Source organism: Aquarana catesbeiana, linkage group LG03, assembly GCF_042186555.1.
Source record: "Aquarana catesbeiana isolate 2022-GZ linkage group LG03, ASM4218655v1, whole genome shotgun sequence".
NCBI classification, from domain to species: Eukaryota; Metazoa; Chordata; class Amphibia; order Anura; family Ranidae; genus Aquarana; species Aquarana catesbeiana.
In genome coordinates, this window is record NC_133326.1 from 450,019,968 (window position 1) to 450,044,641 (window position 24,674).

A 24,674-nucleotide genomic window follows, 5' to 3' on the forward strand; every position below is an offset into this window, starting at 1 on the left:
GTCAGATTGTGACAAAACGCATTGGAAGGAGGGATGTGTTAGCACCACCGCATGTTACGATCTCAGAAGGAGGGGGGTTTGCAATGGCTTTTTACACATTTTACATATTTGCTGATCTATGAACTTCCAAATGTAAGTGCAACATTACTTTTTTATTAAATTACCATTGGTTTTACATTATGGCGAGCCTTTGTTCTTTTGGGCCATCCCTGTGAGCGCATCCAATTTGAGTGATTCCAGCTCCTTTGGATCCTTGGAAGGGCTTGGACCATCCAGATATTTCGACTACACATGAAGCATCCTAGTATGAGTCGCCATTGGTTCCTATATTGAGGACAAAGGCCCTGTCTGGGAATATAGCCGCAAGCGTTCTAACGCTTGCTATTTGGTAAGCGTGCATTTTATGTGGTGAAGGTGTACCTTCGGTTGTGTGTGAATCACGAACAACACGAAGAGGACTTTTAAAGTGTTATTATTTTCCACTTTCCTTTTACGAGTGGTGTCAATATTACTAAGGACAGAAATTATTTTTTCAACTCTATATATGCAGATGTGTAGTGCAGCTCTATTTTTTCCTTAAGAGTATATTGCAATTCCACAGGCTGCCGTGTTGAAGTTAGGGTTTTTAATTTTGCATTGGAGGTCAACAAGAAGCCACGTTCTGTTTATATTTATGATTTCAGTTTCCAATTATTAAAGTGGATAATTGCAAACATTTAATCGTGTCTAGGTAAAATGTTTCCTTATTTTCGGCATGTACTAGTATCAACAAAGCTACTAGTTTGCTTTGTTTTAGTGATCTCTGTGCCTGTGTTGGAGCTTTGCCAGACCTCCTCCTTCACAGAACACAGCGACATGGTGACCTAGTTTCAAGGCAGAGAAACACAAGCAGGCTGCAGTGGGAGGGGGATGGATATAAAAGCTATACTTATCAAGTCACAAACGCATAGACAGCTTACAGTCTACAGAGATATTAACAAACATTGCAGTATCCTGAACGTTCCTGGCTAAGGAAGTTGGAGGTAAAAAAAAATCCTTTATTATTACTAATTTCTGTTTTTCCTGGGTGGAAATGTGCCATGTACAAGGTAGATTATCTATGAGTTTCATTACTATTTAACTCACTGGCTCCCAGAGAGCAAGAAAAAACATATATTATGACTTGACTGTTTGGCCTGGAATTCTCCATAGACATCAGACATCAGTTGACAGCAGTATTTACTGTATTTCTAATCAACTATTGCTTAAACCTACATGCTTATATATAATATGCATGCATGTCAAAGTATTGATCCTGTACTCATGGTACCAGCCTTGTCTTGGGGTAACATTAGGTACTGAAAAATCCAATCCAAAGGAGGAGTGGAGGTTTGTGCATCTGAAGATTCTCATACATTGGTAGCAATGAGATCTGTTTGAACATGTAGTGTCATTTGGTGAGGTCTTGGCTTAGTAAAAAGACTGTTTACAATCAGTTTTCCAACAGATTGGAAAAGCGATTTGGGATCAGACAGAAATATGCCAACACTATTGCAATTAAATCTAGGAACCATCGTTTGTCCTTCAAATCTCTTTACAAAAATCTCTTAGATTTTCTCTAAATAATACTGTTAGGGTTTAGCTGAATTTAATTTATAACTGGCTATATGCATTATAGTGCAAAGAATGATAATGTGCAGGAACAACGATGCACAGTAAATCAGCGTATTGTAAACAGAACTCCTAATATTAAAAAAAAACTTTAATCAATATGTTTATTCATTAAAGAATTTCTATAGCCCACAGTTCTTTTTTTTTTTTTTTTTTGGTTAGTTTTGAATTGAGTTTTCAAGAGGTAAAACCTGTCAGTATATTTTTTGTCTGTGTCACTTTGGAGAGATCACCCCTCATATTCTGTCCCATGTGACACAAGTTTTACTAACACTGGGACAAATAAAAAGCGTGGATCTCCTCAAGGGAGACCCATACAGTAATAAAACTGTGAGAGGGTTCCACCCCTTCCATGCTCTATCCAAACTGTACTGTACAATATAACATAAAGCGTGCAAGGGTCAGCAGTACAGGTGTATCTCATAAAATTTAAATATCATCTAAAAGTTAATTTATATCAGTAATTCATTTAAAAAAGTAAAACTCATATATTTTCAATACGGTAGATGCGTTACACACAGAGTGATATACTTCCAGCATTTCTTTCTTTTAATTTTGATGATTATGGCTTACAGCTAGTGAAAACGCAAAATTCAGTATCTCAGAAAATCAGAATATTACATAAGACCAATAAAAAAAAAAAAAAAAAAAAAAAAAGGATTTTTAATACAGAAATATTGGCTTACTGAAAAGTATGTACAGTAAAGTATGCATTCAATACTTGGTCGGGGTTCCTTTTACATGAATTACTGCATCGATGCGGTGTGGCATGGAGGTGATCAACCTGTGGCACTCCAGGTTTCTTTGAAAGCGGCCTTCAGCTTGTCTGCATTGTTGGGTCTGGTTACATAGTTACATAGTAGGCGAGGTTGAAAAACGACACAAGTCCATCAAGTCCAACCTATGTGTGTGATTATATGTCAGTATTACCTTGTATATCCCTATATGTTCGTTCAGGTGCTTATCTAATAGTTTCTTGAAACTATCGATGCTCCCCGCTGAGACAACCACCTGTGGAAGGGAATTCCACATCCTTGCCACTCTTACAGTAAAGGACACGCTACGTAGTTTAAGGTTAAACCTTTTTTCTTCTAATTTTAATGAGGGGCCACGAGTCTTGTTAAACTCCCTTCGGCGAAAAAGTTTTATCCCTATTTTGGGGTCACCAGTACGGTATTTGTAAATTGAAATCATATCCCCTCTCAAGCGTCTCTTCTCCAGATAGAATAAGTTCAGTGCTCGCAACCTTTCCTCATAACTAATATCCTCCAGACCCTTTATTAGCTTTGTTGCCCTTCTTTGTACTCGCTCCATTTTCAGAACATCCTTCCTGAGGACTGGTGCCCAGAACTGGACAGCATACTCTAGTTGCGGCCGGACCAGAGTCTTGTAGAGCGGGAGAACTATTGTTTTATCTTTGGAATTAATCCCCTTTTTAATGCATGCCAATATTCTGTTTGGTTTGTTAGCAGCAGCTTGGCATTGCATGCCATTGCTGAGCCTATCAATTACTAGGACCCCCAGGTCCTTTTCCATCCTAGGTTCCCCCAGAGGTTCTCCCCCCAATGTATAGATTGCATTCATATTTTTGCCACCCAAATGCATTATTTTACATTTTTCTACATTGAACCTCATTTGCCATGTAGTTGCCCACGCCATTAATTTGTTCAGATCTTTTTGAAAGGTTTCCACATCCTGTGGAGAAGTTATTGCCCTGCTTAGCTTAGTATCATCTGCAAATACAGAGATTGAATTGTTTACCCCATCTTCCAGGTCGTTTATGAACAAATTAAACAGGATTGGTCCCAGCACAGAACCCTGGGGACCCCACTACCCACTCCTGACCATTCCGAGTACTCCCCATTTATCACCACCCTCTGAACTCGCCCTTGAAGCCAGTTTTCAATCCATGTACTCACCCTATGGTCCATGCCAACGGACCTTATTTTGTATAGTAAACGTTTATGGGGAACTGTGTCAAATGCTTTTGTAAAATCCAGATACACCACGTCTAAGGGCCTTCTTTTATCTAGATGGCAACTCACCTCCTCATAGAAGGTTAATAGATTGATTTTGCAAGAATGATTCTTCATGAATCCATGCTGATTACCGCTAATGATACCGTACTCATTACTAAAATCTTGTATATAGTCCCTTATCATCCCCTCCAAGAGTTTACATGCTATTGATGTTAGGCTAACTGGTCTGTAATTCCCAGGGATGTATTTTGGGCCCTTTTTAAATATTGGTGCTACATTGGCTTTTCTCCAATCAGCTTTTACCATTCCAGTCAGTAGACTGTCAGTAAAAATTAGGAACAATGGTCTAGCAATTACTCGACTGAGTTCCCTAAGTACTCTCGGGTGCAAGCCATCTGGTCCTGGTGATTTATTAATGTTATGTTTCCCAGGTCTAATTTTAATTCTGTCCTTTGTTAACCACTGAGGTGTTTCCTGTGATGTGTCATGAGGATAAACACTGCAGTTTTGGTTACTGAAGCCCCCCGATTCCCTCGTGAAGACCGATGAGAAGAATAAATTCAATACCTTTGCCATCTCCCCATCCTTTGTAACCAGATGTCCTTCCTCATTCTTTATGGGGCTATTATGGTCTATCCTCCCTTTTTTACTGTTTACATACTTAAAGAATTTCTTGGGATTTTTTTTGCTCTCCTCCGCTGTGTGTCTTTCATGTTCTATCTTAGCCGTCCTTATTGCACCCTTACATTTCTTGTTGCATTCTTTATAAAGTCTGAAAGCTGAGGATGATCCCTCAACCTTGTATTTTTTGAAGGCCTTCTCCTTTGCTTTTATATGCATTTTTACATTGGAGTTAAGCCATCCAGGACTTTTGTTCGCTCTTTTAAATTTATTACCCAATGGGATGCATTAACTAATGCCTTTATTTAATATGCTCTTAAAGCAAAGCCATCTCTCCTCCGTGTTCTTTGTTCCTAAGATTTTATCCCAATTTATGCCTTCTAGCAAGGTTCGTAGTTTAGGGATGATGGCTCATTTGAAATTCAGTGTCTTTGTATTCCCCTTAGTTTCCTAATTGTATGATTTATACTGAAGCCAATTGAACTGTGATCGCTGTTACCTAAATTGCCCCGTATATATCCACATCCGTGATCAGGTCTGTATTGTTGGTAATCAGTAGATCCAGTAACGCTTTATTTCTAGTTGGTGCGTCTACCATCTGACCCATAAAATTGTCCTGTAAGACATTTAGGAACTGGCGAGCCTTAGATGAATGCATGGTTCCCTCCGCCCAATCTATGTCTGGATAATTAAAATCCCCCATTATGATAACTCTTCCCATGCTTGCTGGTAATCCAATTTGTGATAGGAGATCTGTCTCCCCTTCCTTCCTCAGGTTAGGGGGCCTATAGCATACTCCCAGTATTATTTTCCCCTTAGCTTCATCCCTTTGGGGCTCTACCCATAAGGATTCCACCTCCTGCCTAGCTCCCTTAGTGACGTCATCTCTCACATTCACTTGTACATTATTCTTGATATATAGGCATACCCCTCCCCTTTTTTTACCCTCTCTATCCTTGCGATAAAGGGTATACCCTTGAATGTTTCCCAGCCAATCATGAGAGCTGTTTGGACCAGGTCTCTAAAATTCCCACAAAATCCAAATCCTCCTTGTACAACAGTATCTCTAGTTCACCCATCTTGTCCACCAGGCTCCTGGCATTAGTGAACACGCCACGTAGTTTAGATCGGTCGCATGTTATCCTCTTATTGGATGTTCCGAGATTGCAACTAGGACTTGCTACTATACTTACCTTGGGTTTATGTGCTTTGGTCAACCTATCACTAATGCCCCCTCTACTACCCTCTGGAATATGTTCCGCGCTGACTATCTCTACCTCTGGACCATAGTTTAAAAACCCCTCTAACTTTTTGGCCATCTTCATTCCCAGCTGATCTGCACCCTTCTCATTTAGGTGCAGTCCATCTCTTCTGTAGTACTGGTTATTGACTGAGAAGTTGGCCCAGTCCTCCAGGAACCCAAACCCCTCCTTACTACACCAGCTCTTCAGCCACTTGTTTACTTCCCTATTCTCCCTCAGCCTTTCTGGTGTGGCTCAATGTACTGGTAGTATTCCTGAGAATATTACCTTGGAGGTCCTGTTCCTTAATTTAGCTCCCAAGTCCCTAAAATCATTCTTTAGGACACTCCATCTGCCTCTGACTTTGTCATTGGTGCCAACGTGCACCATGACAGCCAGGTCTTCCCCAGCCCCTCTCAGTAATCTGTCCACAAGATCCATGATGTGCTGAACCAGAGCGCCCGGTAGACAAAATACAGTTCGGCGCTTCAGGTCTTTGTTACAGATTGGCCTTTCTGTCCTTCTAAGAATTAAGTCCCCTACCATCAGAATCTGTCTTTCCTTTCCCTTCACTCCCCCCCCCCCCCCTCTCACTGGAGGAGTTCTTCCCCTGGCAGCTAGGAGAGTCCCTCAGCTCCAGCAGTGCTGGTCCTTGACTGGTTTCGCCAATGTCACTCAATGGAGCATACTTATTGGGATGCTCCAGCCCTGGATCGGCCTCCCTGGCACTTCTCCCTCTACCCTTCCTGACTGTCACCCATCTACTCTTTCCTAGTGCCTGCACCTCTTTGTCTCCACCCCCATCTGTGCTGGCCCCTGCCGGCACCTGCCGTGTACGTTCCTGGCTCTCCTTAAGTATGGAGGGACTTCTCAGTGCTGACAGTTGCTTCCCCAGATTCAGAACCTGGGCTTCCAGGGAAACAATGTGCTTACATTTTTCACAGCAGTATTCACCCTAGATCGGATGATCAAGGAACGCATACATGCTGCAAGATGTACAACGAGTCGCCTCTCCACACCCACCTGGCATCGTACCTATTAATTTAATGAGGATTGGGGATTATACCCTGTCCAAATTACCTAACAACTAGCTTCCTGACACTAATACTCAACACGACAATACACAGGTACCCACAGACCTACGTGCACTCGCAGACCTACGTGCAGACATACGTGCACTCGCAGAGCTACGTGCACTTGTAGACCTACGTGCAGACCTACGTGCACTCGCAGACCTAAGTGCAGACCTATGTGCACTCGCAGACCTATGTGCACTCGCAGACCTATGTGCACTCGCAGACCTACGTGAACCCGCAGACCTACGTGCACTCGCAGACCTATGTGGAGACCTACGTGCACTCGCAGACCTACGTGCACGTGCAGACCTATGTGCAGACCTACGTGCACTCACAGACCTATGTGCACGTGCAGACCTACGTGCACTCACAGACCTACGTGCACTCGCAGACCTACGTGCAGACCTACGTGCACTCGCAGACCTACGTGCAGACCTACGTGCACTCACAGACCTACGTGCACTCGCAGACCTACGTGCACTCGCAGACCTACATGCAGACCTACGTGCACTCGCAGACCTACATGCAGACCTATGTGCACTCGCAGACCTACATGCAGACCTATGTGCACTCGCAGACCTACATGCAGACCTACGTGCACTCGCAGACCTACGTGCACTCGCAGACCTACGTGCACCCGCAGACCTACGTGCACCCACAATACACAAGTACACAGTACACAATACACAAGTACTAACAATCCACACACACTATTAAGACAACACTCAGGTAATCACACTACACAGGTACTATGACCCCTGTTATAACCTACTGTTTTCAACTCTGGTTTTTAACTCATCACTTAGTCCAGTTCCACTTGGACAGAGTTCCAGCAGGCAGGCTCACAATGAGTTCTACACAAGGTTATATAGACCTCAAGCACCTGTGACCAATTAACCACTCCCCTTAATTAGTAGGCTGAAGGAAGCAAAGAAAAAAAAAAGCTGTTTAAAAAGTGTCAGAAAAAGGTGTTAAAAAGCTACAAGGAAAAGCCCCAAAAAGAACCTAAAAATGCAACCCAGCAATCACCAGCAGTCAAAAAGCAATACTTGTTCACTCTCCACTCAAGGTCCCCACTGTTTAGCTTCCAACCAGCAGTCTGGTGTCACTCATCTTCCTCTTGACAATACACCACAGATTCTCTATGGGGTTTAGGTCAGTCGAGTTTGCTGGCCAATCAAGCACAGTGATACCATGATCATTAATCCAGGTATTGGTAGTTTTGGCAGTGTGGGCAGGTGCCAAGACCTGCTGGAAAATGAAATCAGCATCTCCATAAAGCTTGTCAACAGAGAGAAACATGAAGTGCTCTAGAATTTCCTGCTAGAGGGCTGCACAAGAAAGAAATGCTTGAAATATATTTCTCTGTGTGTAACGCATCTATATAAAATATGAATTTCACTTTTTGAATTGAATTACTAAAATAAATGAACTTTTTGATGATATTGTAATTTTATGAGATGCACCTGTATGTAACTTACAAAGGACAGAGGTCTGAAATATGAGAGTACAGGAGTGAAGAGTATGTAAAATACTTCACACAAAGGTGAAGAGCATGCAACACACATAGCACAAGGGTCAGAAGAACGTAAGGCACGGGGTTCAGCGAATAGGTGTATATATAACATTGAGCACAGGGGTGAAGTATATGTAATGCACAAGTGCAGGGGTGAGAAGTACTCAACACACACAGCACAAGGGTCATGAGTTCAGGTGTCACAAGTACATAGGGCACACAACTCAGAACATAATGTAGAGAATGCAGGAATGTGTAAGGCACAAAGCACAAGAATGAAGAGTATGTAATGCACAAAGCATAGGGGTCAGGAGTACATAAGGCACTGAGTGAAGGTGTCAGCAGTATGTACAGCAGGGGTCAGGGGTGTGCACAGCACAGGGTGCAGAGGTCAGGAGTATGTAACTCATAAAGTAAAGGGGTCATAAGTACTTAAGGCACATGTGTACATAAGACACAGAGTGTAGGGGTCAGGAGTGTGTAAGGCACAGAATTCAGAGGTCAGGCATATGTATCATACAAAGAGCAGGGGTTAGGAATATACAGCACACATAGGGCAGGGGTCAGGAGTCCTGTCAAGATCAATGACACATCTATCAGTTCATCCCCACATGCCAGGGTGCTATGGGTGACCTTAGACTCTGAACTGTCCTTTCATGCCCACATACATACCCTGTCCAAATCATGCCGCCTTAGCCTCCACAACATTTTAAGAATACACCTCTTTTTAACTAAAGACACCACCAAGCTTCTAATTCACTCCCTGGTTATCTCTCGCCTTGACTACTGCAATGCCCTCCTCATTGGATTACCTTTACATAGACTATCCCCCCTTCAGTCCATAATGAATGCTGCTGCAAGACTCATCCACCTTACCAACCATTCAGTGTCCTCCATCCCTCTCTGCCAATCTCTCCACTGGCTTCCACTCGCCCAACAAACAAAATTCAAAGTACTAAGAATAATTTACAAAGCCATCCATAACTCTGCCACCAGCTACATCACTAACCTAGTCCCAAAATACCAACAAAGCTGCTCTCTTGGGTCCTCCCAAGACCTCCTGCTCTCTAGCTTCCTTGTCACCTCCTCCCATGCTTGCCTCCAGGATTTCTCCAGAGCTCCTCTAATCCTTTGAAACTCTCTACCCCAATCTGTCCGACTGTCCCCTCATCTATCCATCTTTAGACGATCCCTGAAAACCCTTCTCCTTAAAGAAGCCTATCCATCTTCTAACTAACACTGTTTTAGTTTCTCTATCAGCTCACCCCCCACAGCTATTACCTTTTGTATCAATTGATCCTTCCTTTTTAGAAATTGTAATGTAACTGTAATGTCTGCCTTTATTTTGTTAAGTGCTGCACAAACTGTTGGCGCTATATAAAACATGTATAATAATAACAAGACACAGAGCACAGTGGTTGGAGGTATGTATTACACAGAGTGCAGGGGTCAGGAGTACATAAGGCACAGAGCACAGTGGTTAGTGGTATGTATCACACAGAGCGCAGGGATCAGAAGTATGTAAGGCACAGAGTGCAGGGATCAGGATTTCACAAAACACAGAGGGCAAGGCTATGAAGTGTTCAACTCACAGAGATCAAGTAAGTAGTATGCAATGAACAGAGTGCAGGGGTCAGGAGTGCACAGAGCACATGGGTCAGAAGTGCACCCCTTCAATATATGTGGGATGCTAAGATGCTATCTAAAGCTTTAACAACCAGATTGCTGTTTACTCATATGTTCTTTGTATATAATTATTTTTTCTGTTATTCTTTGTACAAACTGAAACTGTATATAATCTGAAATTTGGACACTCTATGATGACAGCTCCGGCCCAGTGGATTCTGCTCCCAGGCAGTGTGACTGTGTTCTGGCTGGGGTTGTCATAAAAGAAGGGAGGATCAAACTCTTGAAGTCTTCTGTAAATCTCATCTATATAGTGTAATATGATGCAGAGTGCAGACCCAGGACTTTGGCAGCTGTTAGCTTCTATGTCTGCCCACCACCTGTCAATACCTGTTGCACAGAGCTAATGGAAGCGGACCAAATAACCGTTACAGCTGTGTGCTGCAGAGGCAGATGGACCGGCTAGGGGAGACAGAAGCCAGCCGCTGCCCAAGTACATACAGTATATTGAAAAAGAAAATGCAGGTGGTTAAGGCGTAAGGACCCATGCCCTTCACTAGTGACACCCACACATATTGCTCTTATTCTATAGGAGGACATAAAGATTAGCATCTGCTGTTAGAAAACCGTGGAAGGAGAGGTGACACGAACTAGAACTTCAGCAGCCATTTTTTTCTGTAGTCACACATGAGAAGGATGAACACCTATATAAATGTAAAGCCAGGAGTATCTGAAGGATGTTTGCATTTGCAAAATTAATAAAACAGGCCTTGAGATTATATTTTTGTTTGGATTTTTACTTATAAACACTACTACGTCCTGTATTACTATTTGCCAAGGGATCCCAATTAAATGTAATTGTATTTTACAAACAAATTGCCATGTAGTATATTTCTACTAATATTTTCATTTTAAGTCTTTTTTCATAATGCAAAGGTTGTTGATGTTCAGTATTTGCAGCTAATACATTATCAGTTTTCAGGAATATGCCCACTTCAAACAAATAAACATTGACAGCTATGGGCTCTTTTAGGTCATAGTCTTTTGCACAGTTAAATAAGACCATATAGAGTAAAAGGTGATATTATGTATTTTTAATAGACCCTGGATTTTTATGTGATTCAAGGGGTGAACACAATAACGTGATTTTTGTGTGATTAAAAATTCTCTTTGCGTTTTAATCTGCAGCTAGCTTTAATTTTTTGAAAGTTGTAAAAATGCAAATGTGCTTCTTTGCAATATGCCAAATTGTGACATTTTTTTATACAATTTGTGTACACAAATTACCAAATTTCTTGCTTATTGAATTTCTCAAAGGGTGAAGTAAATTAGAGGTATCCCCATCTGTAGGAGTATAATTTTTGCTGAGATACTGGGGTTGATTTGTGTACTAAAGTAGCTGAGAATCTTCACACAGCAAATTGTCTGAATGTTCAATTATTCAATTAACGTTCAGATAAAATACGTAAATGCTTTAAGCATGACTAAAACTGCTCCCAACCAAATAACATTTTTTTAAATCTTCTTTTCTTTTGGTACCTGTTCCCCAGGGTAGTGCCTGGCCTCATGGCATTTGCTTGACAATCCCTAGCCTTTTAGCCAAGAAAATTCCCATTAATGTTTAACATCCAGCTCCTGTTGACTTTAATAGGGTTTGGATTCGGCAACTGCACTTTCGTCGAACCCTGATCAAACCAAACCCAGGTGTTTTCAGATCATCAGGAATACATGTCCCATCATGCGTAGTGCCAGCACAAATGCGTGCCTGTCATTGAGAAAATATACATAATAGACAAACCTTCTTGACATTTGTAATAGCAGATATGTACAAAATGTACTAGGCCTGTGGGTGAAGTCCCTCGTTTAACTGAGTAATCAATGTTCAGTTCTTGTACAGTCCCACTAATTTCTTGTACAGTCTCACCTTGCCAGCTCATTGGTGCCCAATGTCAGGATGCTGCCTGCACTGACACAAACAGGCAGCCCAAGAAGGCAACACATTGAAGACACACCTCTACTTGTCCTCCAGAGGAAGTGATTGAAAGTGGCTTTGTTTTTTGTCCTGGGCTGTCTGTGCATGTTAGTACATAGTGCTGTAGTCTTACCACAAGAGCATGCACAAATGGCTCTATGAGACCCTGCTAGGTAAAGGAGAAACTCTTAAAAAGGAAGGTGGAGCAATGATAATTGGACTGACCAAATGAGGAAGAAAGGAAGTTTAAAAAAGGGGAAAGGCAGAAACTAATGTAAGTGTGCTGAAATAAAATTAAAAAAATTAGGGTTCAGTATCACTTTTTTTTATTCTCTATTAGTTATCATGTCACTGACAAGCTATGCCTAGCAACAGGATCTCTAGTGAGATGTTCTTCTGCGTTTGTTGTTGCGCTGCACTGTATATCCATGGACATTACTTTATTCTCTATGGTGCCTGTTTACATCAATGCAACGCAGCTGAGCAAGATTTTTGAAAAGGTGTAAGCACTTCTTTTGGTGCAGTTCAGCATGTTTTTTACCTCACAGACTTCAAAGGAAACTCTCCAAAAATGTGTGCAAAATGTATATACATGCGTTTTTAGTGCATTCATGGCAGAGTTTTGTGTATAAAATCCCTCTCCTACAAAAAAAACGAATGAAGCATGAAAAACCCATCAAAAACACGCAAGGTCACACTACAAAAGTGCACTGAAAAAATGCCTCATCATAAAGCAACACTAGTGTGAACCTACGCTAGAGTAAGGAGAATTTGAGTTGCTATTAGCTACTGCACTTAAGAATTACCACTCTCTAGTGAAGAAGGCCTTACTATGAATTACTATGACATCCATTTTACACATAGCTACCATGTTGTGTTTTTTTACACTGTGTATATGTGTATTTGTGTGTGTGTGTGTTTGTGTCTCACCCAGCACTTATTGTGATGAGATTGTTTTTTAGGGTCATATATGACGCACATTGGGAGGATACACTGATTAAAAGAACAGAGATCCCTTCTAAGTATCTGGAGCATGGTGACTCCAGGTCATGAGGACAAAGGGGATTTGTAAAGAAGCTGCATGCTTGAAAACGTGGTGCAAAATTACAACTCAGCAATGACAATAAAAACAGATTGGCACATGAGTAGGAACTTTAGGTGTAAATACTGCAATTTTAGATATCTAAAGCATTTGTATCACTCTGCCACTAAATTCAGTTTACATAAGTTAATCCTCATTCAATTTATGGATAACATTGTATCTTTATTGTACATTGCTCCTTTGGTTCAGAGGGATGATTTTCTACGCATCCCTTGAAATAGGGTTTATTTCAAACACATAGACAGCAATGTTCATTATTATATTTTTTTCCTTAACTCAGCAGAAAACAAACTAATATAGACCTAAACTGACTATTTCCAATTTTCAAGCATGCTAATATTGTGGTACCATCACAACCTGCTCATCAGCTGTTTCAAATGCTCTACTTTTTTCCCGACATGAAATCTGAACCAAAGAGGACTGGGCTTTAAATTCAAATTTTGACTTGTCAAAAGTCAGTAGTTGAGACCCTCATCTTCATCCATGCTGCACAAGAGGCAAGATGGTGGTGCCCAACAGGGGAGGACCTAAGTGTCTTTGGTCAGATTGGAGCAGAGTTCCTGTTCATTGACTTTGCACCAATGAGTTGTGTTTATGCTGACTAGATTGTATTTGGCAGTAATTTTTGTGAATAGTAGCAACGGGAAGTGTTTCCCTTACCTTGTAAAACACCTCATTCAATTTAAAATAGAAATAAAAGGCAAAACATGTGCATTACTTCCCAGTGATTGGCTGTGGAGTGGGGACAGTGTTGTGCTGCCGGCTATAGCTGGCTGTGCTGATCAGTGTATCAGTGTATTCTGATGGTGGGCAAGTCTCCCCACTGTCAAAATACAAAGGCTAAGCAGGAGGGCTTCCCCTATCCACACACTCAACTCATGTATGGCCAGCCATAGTTCCTTTAAAGGCACATTACAGGGTAGCTACCTGACCTGGATAATGCCATATTTTATATGCATTGAATGGGCTAATCACTTACAGATCTGCCCTTTTGGAATGATATACTGTATTGAAGTACGGTCTTTTAACATTAGTCCCAGAGCTGGGATGAGGGTACTGTCTATTCCCACTTTACTGTTGGTCATTCGCTGTTCTCTTAAGTCCACCCCCCCTCCATACAGTGCTGTTAAACTCCCCTTTGATGGTCAGTGGCGGTGATGTTAGCACCCCTCTATGGGAGGTAGACCACAATTTAGCATCTTCCCCCTGGGCACTTGATGATCTAGTACTAAACCTAGTTAGTCCATCCAAACTGATATTCCAATATTTAATTGAAACTACTGGGCAAAGTAATCTGCCAGCTTCTTTTATCCGTTGAGGATACTCCTAGTGACAAATTGTTGAATGTATTTGTTATTTGAATGTATTTGTTATTTTATACATGATTGGGCACATGTCTTTATAATGACCATGTTTGGAAGACCAGAATTTCCAGAAGTACCCACCAAAAAGTACAGTGTTCAGTGTTTTGCAAAACTCAAATATCTGAATACGCCAGGGGGACCAAGAAGGAATTATTTTTTCCCTCTGGAGCAAATCATGCTTTACTGGGTTTTGCCTTCCTCGGGATTGACTATGTGTATAGATATGTGTATATGGAGTTTTTCCAATTTTCTTTTTTTGTTTTCTCTCTATTGATTGAACTATCATGGGTGCTCAACCTGTGGCCCTCCAGCTGTTGCAAAACTACAAGTCCCATCGTGCCTCTCCCCTTGGGAGTCATGCTTTTACCTGTCAGTCTTGAAATGCCTCATGGGACTTGTAGTCCTGCAACACCTGGAGGGCCACAGGTTGAGCATCCATGAAAGATGGACTTGTGTCTTTTTTTTGTGTCTTTTTTTTCAAGTTGACTAACTATGTTACTAAGTAAATATGAAATTTCAGTTTGAGGTGAGCTTGGATTTTAATCTGCTCAATGTTGTTTGGGGATTTAGTTATAATGACACCCTGAAGAAAATCATCCCCAGTACAAAAGTGCAGTAGCCCATATGGGCTCCTTGGTTTAGCACAGTTCTGTAGGCTATTTGTACAGTGCCTTGAAAAAGTATTCATACCCCTTTAAATTTTCCACATTTTGTCATGTTACAACTAAAAACGTAATTGGAAAAGAAAAAGAAAACCCTCTAGGTCGGACTTTGGAAGCAGATTGGAACAACAATATATTATCTTAAAAATTGGATTTTATTGAATGTAGCTGCATAAGAATAAACAGTATAAAATTATAAAAAAAGGTATCGTCCATTGATGGCCATGCAATGGCCAGAAGAGACGGACGTTACATATACCCAAAGAAAGAAATGATGTTTCAACAGTATGGCATCGGAAACATGTATGAGCCCCTGTGCGTCAACGCGTTTCGTTGGATTGCTTCCTCAGGACACACTTCAGGGGGTATAGAACAGGTTTCACTACATGGAATAGAAGAACACATCATCTCACAACATGTTTATATATACATATAGAAAATTATACAACACAGTATATCAGAAAATAAACACATTATATTTTACAGTTCTATCAAAATTGGTCATGCGTTCATATTCACCTGATCCAGACATACACCACTGTCTACACAAGAATCTACCTGGATAGGCATCATAACACCAGAATAAACAAAGCCAGGATTTCAAATTTGAAATATATACCAAAAGGTGGCTACAGAGCAAAAAAGAAAGAAAAGAGGACAGAAGACAAAGAAAATAAAAACGAGAGAGTGTTATATAGCGATCGACTATAATGAATGAATATCTCAGCTGCTGTATCAATATAAAACAGATATCTCAATAGAGATATATGAATATGGGGCTGTAGTACTTACTTCAATCTCTAGGGACAAAATGAAAGCTTTTGGTACCCTTATCATCAGACAAAAATATTCGCTGTATCGCAGTCAGTAGTCACATTCACATCGAATAATGAGTCTAGCCCTTCAAGAACTTTACAGTTGCATGAAGGTTATCTACTTCAAAGCTATAACCGCATAAATCCACATGGGGCAGCACCTAAATAAGACCAAACAAATACAGAGGAGTATAGTTTTATGAAACCAATACACCTTATAGCAAGCTTAATAATATTGACACAGCCAATGAGATAGATATTTGCAGCTTATAACCAACTCCATATAAAATAAAAGGATTTCCGCGCTCACGGACTTAGGTGTGCAGCCTCCCCTTAGACAACCCTTCTAGAGGGTGGCTAATGGTATAGAGAATTATTTAAAAAAATATAGGGGTAAGTGGCGCTACCTCTATTGGGGTATCTAATGTGAAAAATTGTGCTAAATGTGTAATTTTAGAGCACCCGCTCAAAAGAATAAAAATAAAAAACTTTTATACATGAATGTGTCCCCACCTCTGTGTGAAAAGGGATCTAGTCTATAGAGGTCCCCTCTATGATTTGTGTAGTGAACCAGTTAATTAATCATTACATAACAAATGAGAGCTCATAGAGCCAAAAAGCATATGTTTAATACCCTCCATCCATCCAAAAACGTTTTATGTGGTGATGGGAGGTGTATTAAATAATAAATCAACACTCCATATATTATGGGTATTAGTGAACAAATAATAAAAAACCTTAAAACCTTAAACCGTAAAATTACACATTTAGCACAATTTTTCACATTAGATACCCCAATAGAGGTAGCGCCACTTACCCCTATATTTTTTTAAACCAACTCCATATGGTTAGTTGAATATACCTGTAATATGTACCTATGTATCTTCCCCTGAAAGCTGAGACAGCATACATCCACATGTGGGGGGGGGGGGGGGGGGTGGAGATAGGTCAACACCTATATGGGGGCCAAATAAATGTAGAGGAGAATAGTTCATTAAAACGGATACACCTTGTAACAAACTTACTATCCTTAACTAGTTGCCACCCGCCCACTGTCGAATGACAGCAGGGCGGTGTGGCTCTCGTTCTGGGATGACGTCATATGACGGCATCCCAGAACAGCCACTCTCACGCGCCGATCGCGGCCGTGCTGTGTCCTAGCAACACTGCGTTTGTGTCTCTTTAACCATGTGCTCGGCTGTGTCCAATCACAGCCAGTCACATGTAAACACGGAGATGCTATTGTAATCAGTGCCCTGATTACAATAGCGACACCATTGCCACAAATCAGTGCCAGCAATGAGTGCCCACCAGTGCCAGCAATCAAAGCCCACCACTGCCAGCAATCAAAGCCCACCACTGCCCACAAGTGCCACCAATCAGTGCCCATTAGTGATGCCAGTCCGTGCTGGCTATCAGTCCTGCCTACCGGTGCTGCCCATCAATGCCCATCACTGATGTCCATCAATGCCCATCAGTGTCATCCATCAGTGCCACCCATAAATGCCCATCAGTACCGCCTATCCGTGCCGTCTATCAGTGCCCACTGGTTCCGCCTATCAGTGCCCACCAGTGCCGCCAATCAGTGCCACCTAACAGCGCCCATCAGTGCTGCCTATCAATGCTCACCAGTGCCACATATCAGTGCCACCTATCAGTGCCATAATTGTGGCATGTTAGTGCCTCCTCATTGTGCCACCTAATCAGTGCCGCCTCAACAACGCACATCAGTGAAGGAGGAAAATTACAAAATTTACTGACAGTAACTAAGTAAAAAAAATGTTTTTTCACATTTTTCTTTTTTTTTTGTAAGAAATAAAAAACCCAGCAGTGATTAAATACCACCAAAAGAAAGCTCTATTTGTGTGAAGAAAATTATAAAAATTTAATCTGGGTACAGTGTAGCATGACCGCGCAATTGTCATTCAAAGTGCGACAGTGCTAAAAGCTGAAAAAAATGGCCTGGGCAGGAAGGGGATGTAAGTGCCCTGTAGGCAAGTGGTTAAGCTAACCGATTAAATAAGTAAATGCAGCTTATAATCAGCTCAGCATAGATGATCAAACATAACTCTAACGTGTGGGAAACAGATATCCCGCGCTTAGGATCAGTGATAACAAGGAACTGCAGCCCCCCAAGCAAAATGGAGACACCGGAGTGAAATCCACATAAACAAAATATTCTAAAGGGGAATGGCGCTGTTCGCAAATATAAAAGACCAACAAATGTGATGCGCAACCCAAAAAAAATTTTTTTTTTTTTGTTTTTTTTTTTGTTTGTAATAGAAAAAAGAAAAAACAATATATATTAGAAACAGTAAATGTGCAGAGTGCCCTAAAAGATCACAGCAACGTGTGTAAGAAAACACTAACTGAAATAATATAAATTAAACCAATACGTGATAGCATAGGGTGTGAATGGGTGGGTCACAACCATAAGTAAAAAATTGTTGCAAAATCGTGCATGGTAAAAAATATCAAAACATATATATCATAAAAAATGTCATAAAAAGTAGTGTCAAATATCATATGTAATACATACAAAATGTGTATAAGTGACCCAAATTAGCTTAATGTTCTTCCTGATGTGAATAGTGAATGAATAAATGTGTTATGAAAGTGAAAAAAGTGAAAAATAAATAAAACATAAAAAATGTTAAAATATAAATAAATTGGCATATATATTGCAATCAAAATCGTCCAATATAAATAGTCCAATGGAGCTATGTCTGACAGGTGTATTATCCTTAACGAACAATGATGTTTGGTGTATCCGTGATTGGCAGGCCCCCTCTTGTGCCCCCACTCACCAGAAAGCCCAACCCCTGCAGGGGTGAAGGGCAGAAGTGGATCCTGTGTCCGGAGTCCTGGAGCCCCGAAATCCCCCTCTCAGGTTCAACGAGCCCCCTCCTTCTGGATCCGCGTTGTCCTTCACAAAAGTATCCACCGGAACAAAATATGTGTGGAGAAACAAGGAATCCTCATAGTATAAATCCATTTGGAAATAAAAGTTTATTATCAAAAGAATAAAAGTTTAAAAACGGGAGCTGACAGTGCTCTCCTGGTAAAACAAAAGCGGATGGTGTATAGGTAGCGAGGTGACGGCGTGCGTTCCACCAGCTCAGTTACCAAAACCGGAAGTGCAGAGGAAACGTAGAAGCGACGTGTGCGTACCGTATGACCACGCCTTACGCGTTTCGTCATCAAGACGTCATCTGAGGCGTGGCCATCTTGGTACGCCACACGTCTTAAATGGTACAAGGAGGCGCCTTGGTATCCAATCACAAAGGATGAATGGTGACGTCCCAACCACCCAGCGGGGAAGGGATGTAATGGCTGTACGGGAGGAGGGAACAAACATCTTAATGTAGATAGAGTAAAAACATCCCCTGGTGGTAAACATTAGAATAGCAAGGACGGGCGCCTCCGTATAATACAATGGCTAAAAATAATGATACAGCAGGGACAAGTAAATGGAAAATTACCCAATACATAATGCCCACTATATAACTAATGGCAAAAATCATGTATATGAATTAGATACCGGTCTAAAAACATAACAATAAAAGATTTTTTGAACATGAAAGACCAGGTGATAAAAAGAGAATCCATTTTTAAATATAATGTCAGAAGAAATGTGGTGATGAATAAAAATAAAAATAAAAATAAAAATAAAAATAATAAAAAAACAAATACCAAAAAAATAACAAATACCAAAAAAAAACAAAAAGTAGCATGGCAATAAATCTGACAACGTGGTTTATAGGCTTGTGTGCCCTCATTATCGCACCCACCATAAAAATCAAAAAAACAAAAAAAATTTTTATATAAAATATTGTACTAATACCTACAAATAATCTTAATACCAGAGTAAAATTCATCAAAGTTCCAGTATGCGGAAAAGGGATAAAATATAAGGGGACTAGTGTCATCAGTAAATGAATAAATAGAAGATGTAATCAAAAACATATGTAAAAAACAAAAAATGTCTCAGATATGGTGCTGTGATATAAAAATGTATATGCAACAAGATGTAGAAAAAACTCCCATATACTGTCGTATGGAAAAAATATATATACCCATGTATCTGAAAGATGCATGACTCAAACACAAAAAAACATCAACCTCCCCCACACCTCCAAGTGTGGGAGGTAGTGGACCCCCCGTCCAATTTGGGGACCATGATCTTTTTTATTATTTTTTATTATTTTTATTTTTTATTTTTATTTTTATTTTTATTTTTATTCATCACCACATTTCTTCTGACATTATATTTAAAAATGGATTCTCTTTTTATCACCTGGTCTTTCATGTTCAAAAAATCTTTTATTGTTATGTTTTTAGACCGGTATCTAATTCATATACATGATTTTTGCCATTAGTTATATAGTGGGCATTATGTATTGGGTAATTTTCCATTTACTTGTCCCTGCTGTATCATTATTTTTAGCCATTGTATTATACGGAGGCGCCCGTCCTTGCTATTCTAATGTTTACCACCAGGGGATGTTTTTACTCTATCTACATTAAGATGTTTGTTCCCTCCTCCCGTACAGCCATTACATCCCTTCCCCGCTGGGTGGTTGGGACGTCACCATTCATCCTTTGTGATTGGATACCAAGGCGCCTCCTTGTACCATTTAAGACGTGTGGCATACCAAGATGGCCACGCCTCAGATGACGTCTTGATGACGAAACGCGTAAGGCGTGGTCATACGGTACGCACACGTCGCTTCTACGTTTCCTCTGCACTTCCGGTTTTGGTAACTGAGCTGGTGGAACGCACGCCGTCACCTCGCTACCTATACACCATCCACTTTTGTTTTACCAGGAGAGCACTGTCAGCTCCCGTTTTTAAACTTTTATTCTTTTGATAATAAACTTTTATTTCCAAACGGATTTATACTATGAGGATTCTTTGTTTCTCCACACATATTTTTTTCCGGTGGATACTTTTGTGAAGGACAACGCGGATCCAGAAGGAGGGGGCTCGTTGAACCTGAGAGGGGGATTTCGGGGCTCCAGGACTCCGGACACAGGATCCACTTCTGCCCTTCACCCCTGCAGGGGTTGGGCTTTCTGGTGAGTGGGGGCACAAGAGGGGGCCTGCCAATCACGGATACACCAAACATCATTGTTCGTTAAGGATAATACACCTGTCAGACATAGCTCCATTGGACTATTTATATTGGACGATTTTGATTGCAATATATATGCCAATTTATTTATATTTTATTTAACATTTTTTATGTTTTATTTATTTTTCACTTTTTTCACTTTCATAACACATTTATTCATTCACTATTCACATCAGGAAGAACATTAAGCTCATTTGGGTCACTTATACACATTTTGTATGTATTACATATGATATTTGACACTACTTTTTATGACATTTTTTATGATATATATGTTTTGATATTTTTTACCATGCACGATTTTGCAACAATTTTTTACTTATGATTGTGACCCACCCATTCACACCCTATGCTATCACGTATTGGTTTAATTTATATTATTTCAGTTAGTGTTTTCTTACACACGTTGCTGTGATCTTTTAGGGCACTCTGCACATTTACTGTTTCTAATATATATTGTTTTTTCTTTTTTCTATTACAAACAAAAAAAAAAAAACAAAAAAAAAAAAATTTTTTTTGGGTTGCGCATCACATTTGTTGGTCTTTTATATTTGCGAACAGCGCCATTCCCCTTTAGAATATTTTATAACTCTAACGTGTGCCTGTATATCTTCCCCCAAAAGTACCATCCATTGAAGGGTAGATATACACCCTATATATACACACATAAATCTGTGTGTCCTAATTGGCGCCATTACACACCACCGTCCACGAGCGCCGCAAAACAGTGACGTCACAACGCAATGACGTGATCGCATGATGCATATAGCGTCATGCGAGGGTGTGGTCAGCCGTCTGGTTAGTAAGCAGCCATACAGATCTGCCCTGTCAATGAAGCGGCGCCATACGTCACACACGCCTATCGGCGCCACAGGGAAAATCATCCCAGCAGGGGCAGCTCACACAGCATCAGAATTGGGCGTGGCCGCCCTTGATATGTATGCCTGTGAAGCCCCGGCTGAGGGACACGCCCCCACAAAGCCCAGGCTAATGATAGCCTCACCATCTCCTCATAAGGAGAGACAAAGCAGGGGGAAAAGGAAAATAGATATCCGCTGCCCCCTACAGGACAGTAGTTTCTGTTACATATGAGATACGTGCATTATCGAAATATAAACCAAATCCTTAAAAAAAAAAAAAAAGGAAAAAAAAGGGAATACCAACTTAAAAATATGTCCAGATTTCTCAATATGGCTTTGATTGAAAGATAGAGGTCAATATCCAAAATGAATTCCAATGCAAACAGAGATGCATTAAACAGAAGAGGCAAACATAAACGCAAACCAATAAACTATCACATTGTAATTATTTTACCTCACTATACATTTGAGGTTAACATTGTCAGTAGAGACTTATCAATATATTTCGATCCTCCATAGTGGTTAAGCCTCTATAGACAGGACCTGCATAGAGCAAGGAAAGGAGGGGAATAAAAATAAACAAATAAATAAACAAAAGAAAAGGGAAACAAAGATGTTTCAAATAAAAAAATAATTAATAATATAAAAGCTGAAGATACAGAAAAAGAACAGTTACTGGTACACATTTCATAGAAAAGATCTGAAGCTTAGAACATCGTTCAGACCAGGTGATTCTAAAGTCTTCAAGTCAAAAATCCATTTAGCCTCCCTACACAGAACCCTTTGATCAAAATTCCCCCCCTCGGGGGTCCTCATGGATCCTAATGCTGCAAATTTGAAGACATGGGGAAAGTAATTGTGCTTAAATGCTATATGATGTCCTATGGGAGTGTTTAAAATCCCAGCTGTGGCATAGTACATGTGGTCCTTCATACGCTTCCAAAACAGCCTTATAGTTTGCCAATGTAGAAGGCACCACATTGGCACAGAATAATATAGATAATCCCTTTAGTGAGACAGGTGACATGATATTTCAATGAGTGCACACGTCCATTGAGAAGCCGAAAGGAAGATCCTTCCAGCAACAAATCACAATAATCACATGAGCCACATCTAAATGTCCCCATTCTGTCGTCTTGTTGGTCTGTGTGTCTAGTGTTGTGGCTTTTAACCAGGCGATCCCTAATAGACTCTGATCTTTTGAAAGTGATCTCTGGGTGGTCCTTGATATACTTGCAAAGGGTCAGGTCGCTAGTCAATAAGTGTCAGTGTCTATTCAAAATTTCCCTCACCTGTCTATGTTGATCAGAGTATGTGGTGATAAATCTCACAGAGTCCATATTATTGGACGTGGATCGGTTCTACAGTATTGCATTCCTTGACCTCGATTTGGCCTTCCTAAAGGATTTTTTAAGGCAAGTTTGACTATAGCCCCTATCCAGTAATCTGTTGCGGAGGAGATCCGCCTCGCGTTGAAATACCTGATCGTCCGAGCAGTTTCTCCTCAGCTGCAGATATGTATGGATGCTCTGAATCAATGGGCGGGGAAGTGCACTTGATGCATGTGATATTGTGATTCCCGCCGTGGGCTTACGAAATTGAGATGTGTCAACAGAACCATCAGAGTTGATATTGATAACTATGTCAAGGAATGCAATACTAGTAACACTATATTCCATGGTAAATTTAAGATTGTACTTATTATCATGGATCAAATACATGAAATAATCAAGTGGCTCAGATGTTCCCACCCACAACATAAACACGTCGTCAATATATCTATACCAGCAAAGAATGTTGGATAGTAAATTGACATGTTCTTCAGTAAATAAGTCATGTTCCCACCCCTCCCCCAGGTACAGGTTGGCATATGATGGTGCACAACAAGTGCCCATAGCAAACCCCTGTACCTGGAGGAAGTGGGATCCAAAGGAAAAATCGTTCCATGTCAGAATGTGTGCTAGAAGCTGCAATATAAATTGACTCAGGGGATATGTCATATCACCCTTCTCCATAAGGAATCTGTTCACTGTTGCTATACTGAACTTATGGGGAATTGAGGAATATAAAGCCTGGATATCGATGGCCGCCATGAAGCAACCGGGTGGGACATGCATTCCATCTAACGATTTCAGAAGGTCTAGGGGCGCAGATGTTCGTCCAGTAATTTTCTTGCACGTTCCTTATGGGATCCTATTCCCGAAATAATCGGTCGACCAGGTGGATTAGTTATATTTTTGTGCGTTTTTGGAAGTGCGTAAAACGTCAGGATTCTAGGGTAAGGCACCTGAATACCTTCATAGGTGTCTTTGTTAATTATGCCCTCAGTATATGCTTGAAAAATGGTCTCATTAAATTGTTGTTTAAATTGCTTCACTACTTCCGAAATGGGTTTATACCATTGTTTGTTTTTAAGGATGTCCCGACACATATTTCTATATTGAAGCGCACTATATTTCTCTATTGAAGCGCACTCATCAATACCACGTTCCCACCTTTGTCAGATTGTTTAACAACTAAGTCTGAATTCTTACTTAATTTTTCCAAAGCCGTCGCCTGGGTGGGGTTTATATTTGCATTGGGAGAACTTTAAATTTTGGACCTATTTATATCTTGACTCACTTGGTTTAAAAAAAGCCCAAACATTGGAATTGGTTTGTAAAGGAGGGAACTTTTGGGATTTCTTTTTATTTTGTTGCTAGGGTTTGGGCAACTGTTACAATTTGTATATGTTCATCCAGAGGCACATCATCATCCAGAGAATCCTCATCCTCATTGCCCACTTTACTATCATCATTTTCTTGTAACAACAGTACCAGGTCCCTTAATGCACAAAATTCTGGGACAGTGAAATCTTTCCACATTTCTTTATTAGCATTTTCAGCCTGCTTATCCCATCTATCTTTATCGAACATATATTTGTACATAAGTTTACATGCAAATAAATATAGATCTTTAACGACATCAAACCTTAGAGTTAGAATTAGAGCAGAAACTCAGGCCCAATTTTAATAATTCTATTTCATCACAGGATAGCGGGTAGGATGATAAGTTA

General features: G+C 40.5%; 1 protein-coding gene across 2 annotated transcripts in view; it reads left to right on the forward strand.

The window, feature by feature from the left end:
• Positions 1-854: 854 nt before the first annotated feature.
• Positions 855-24,674, forward strand: part of LOC141132447 (F-box/LRR-repeat protein 3-like) — a 138,873-nt gene continuing 115,053 nt past the window's right edge. Inside the window, exon 1 of one of the 2 annotated variants that reach the window (XM_073620831.1) lies at positions 855-1,022. The gene's annotated coding sequence lies outside the window, so the exon portion shown is untranslated. The remainder of the gene's footprint in view (positions 1,023-24,674) is intronic. The other variant, XM_073620832.1, reaches the window with a different exon arrangement.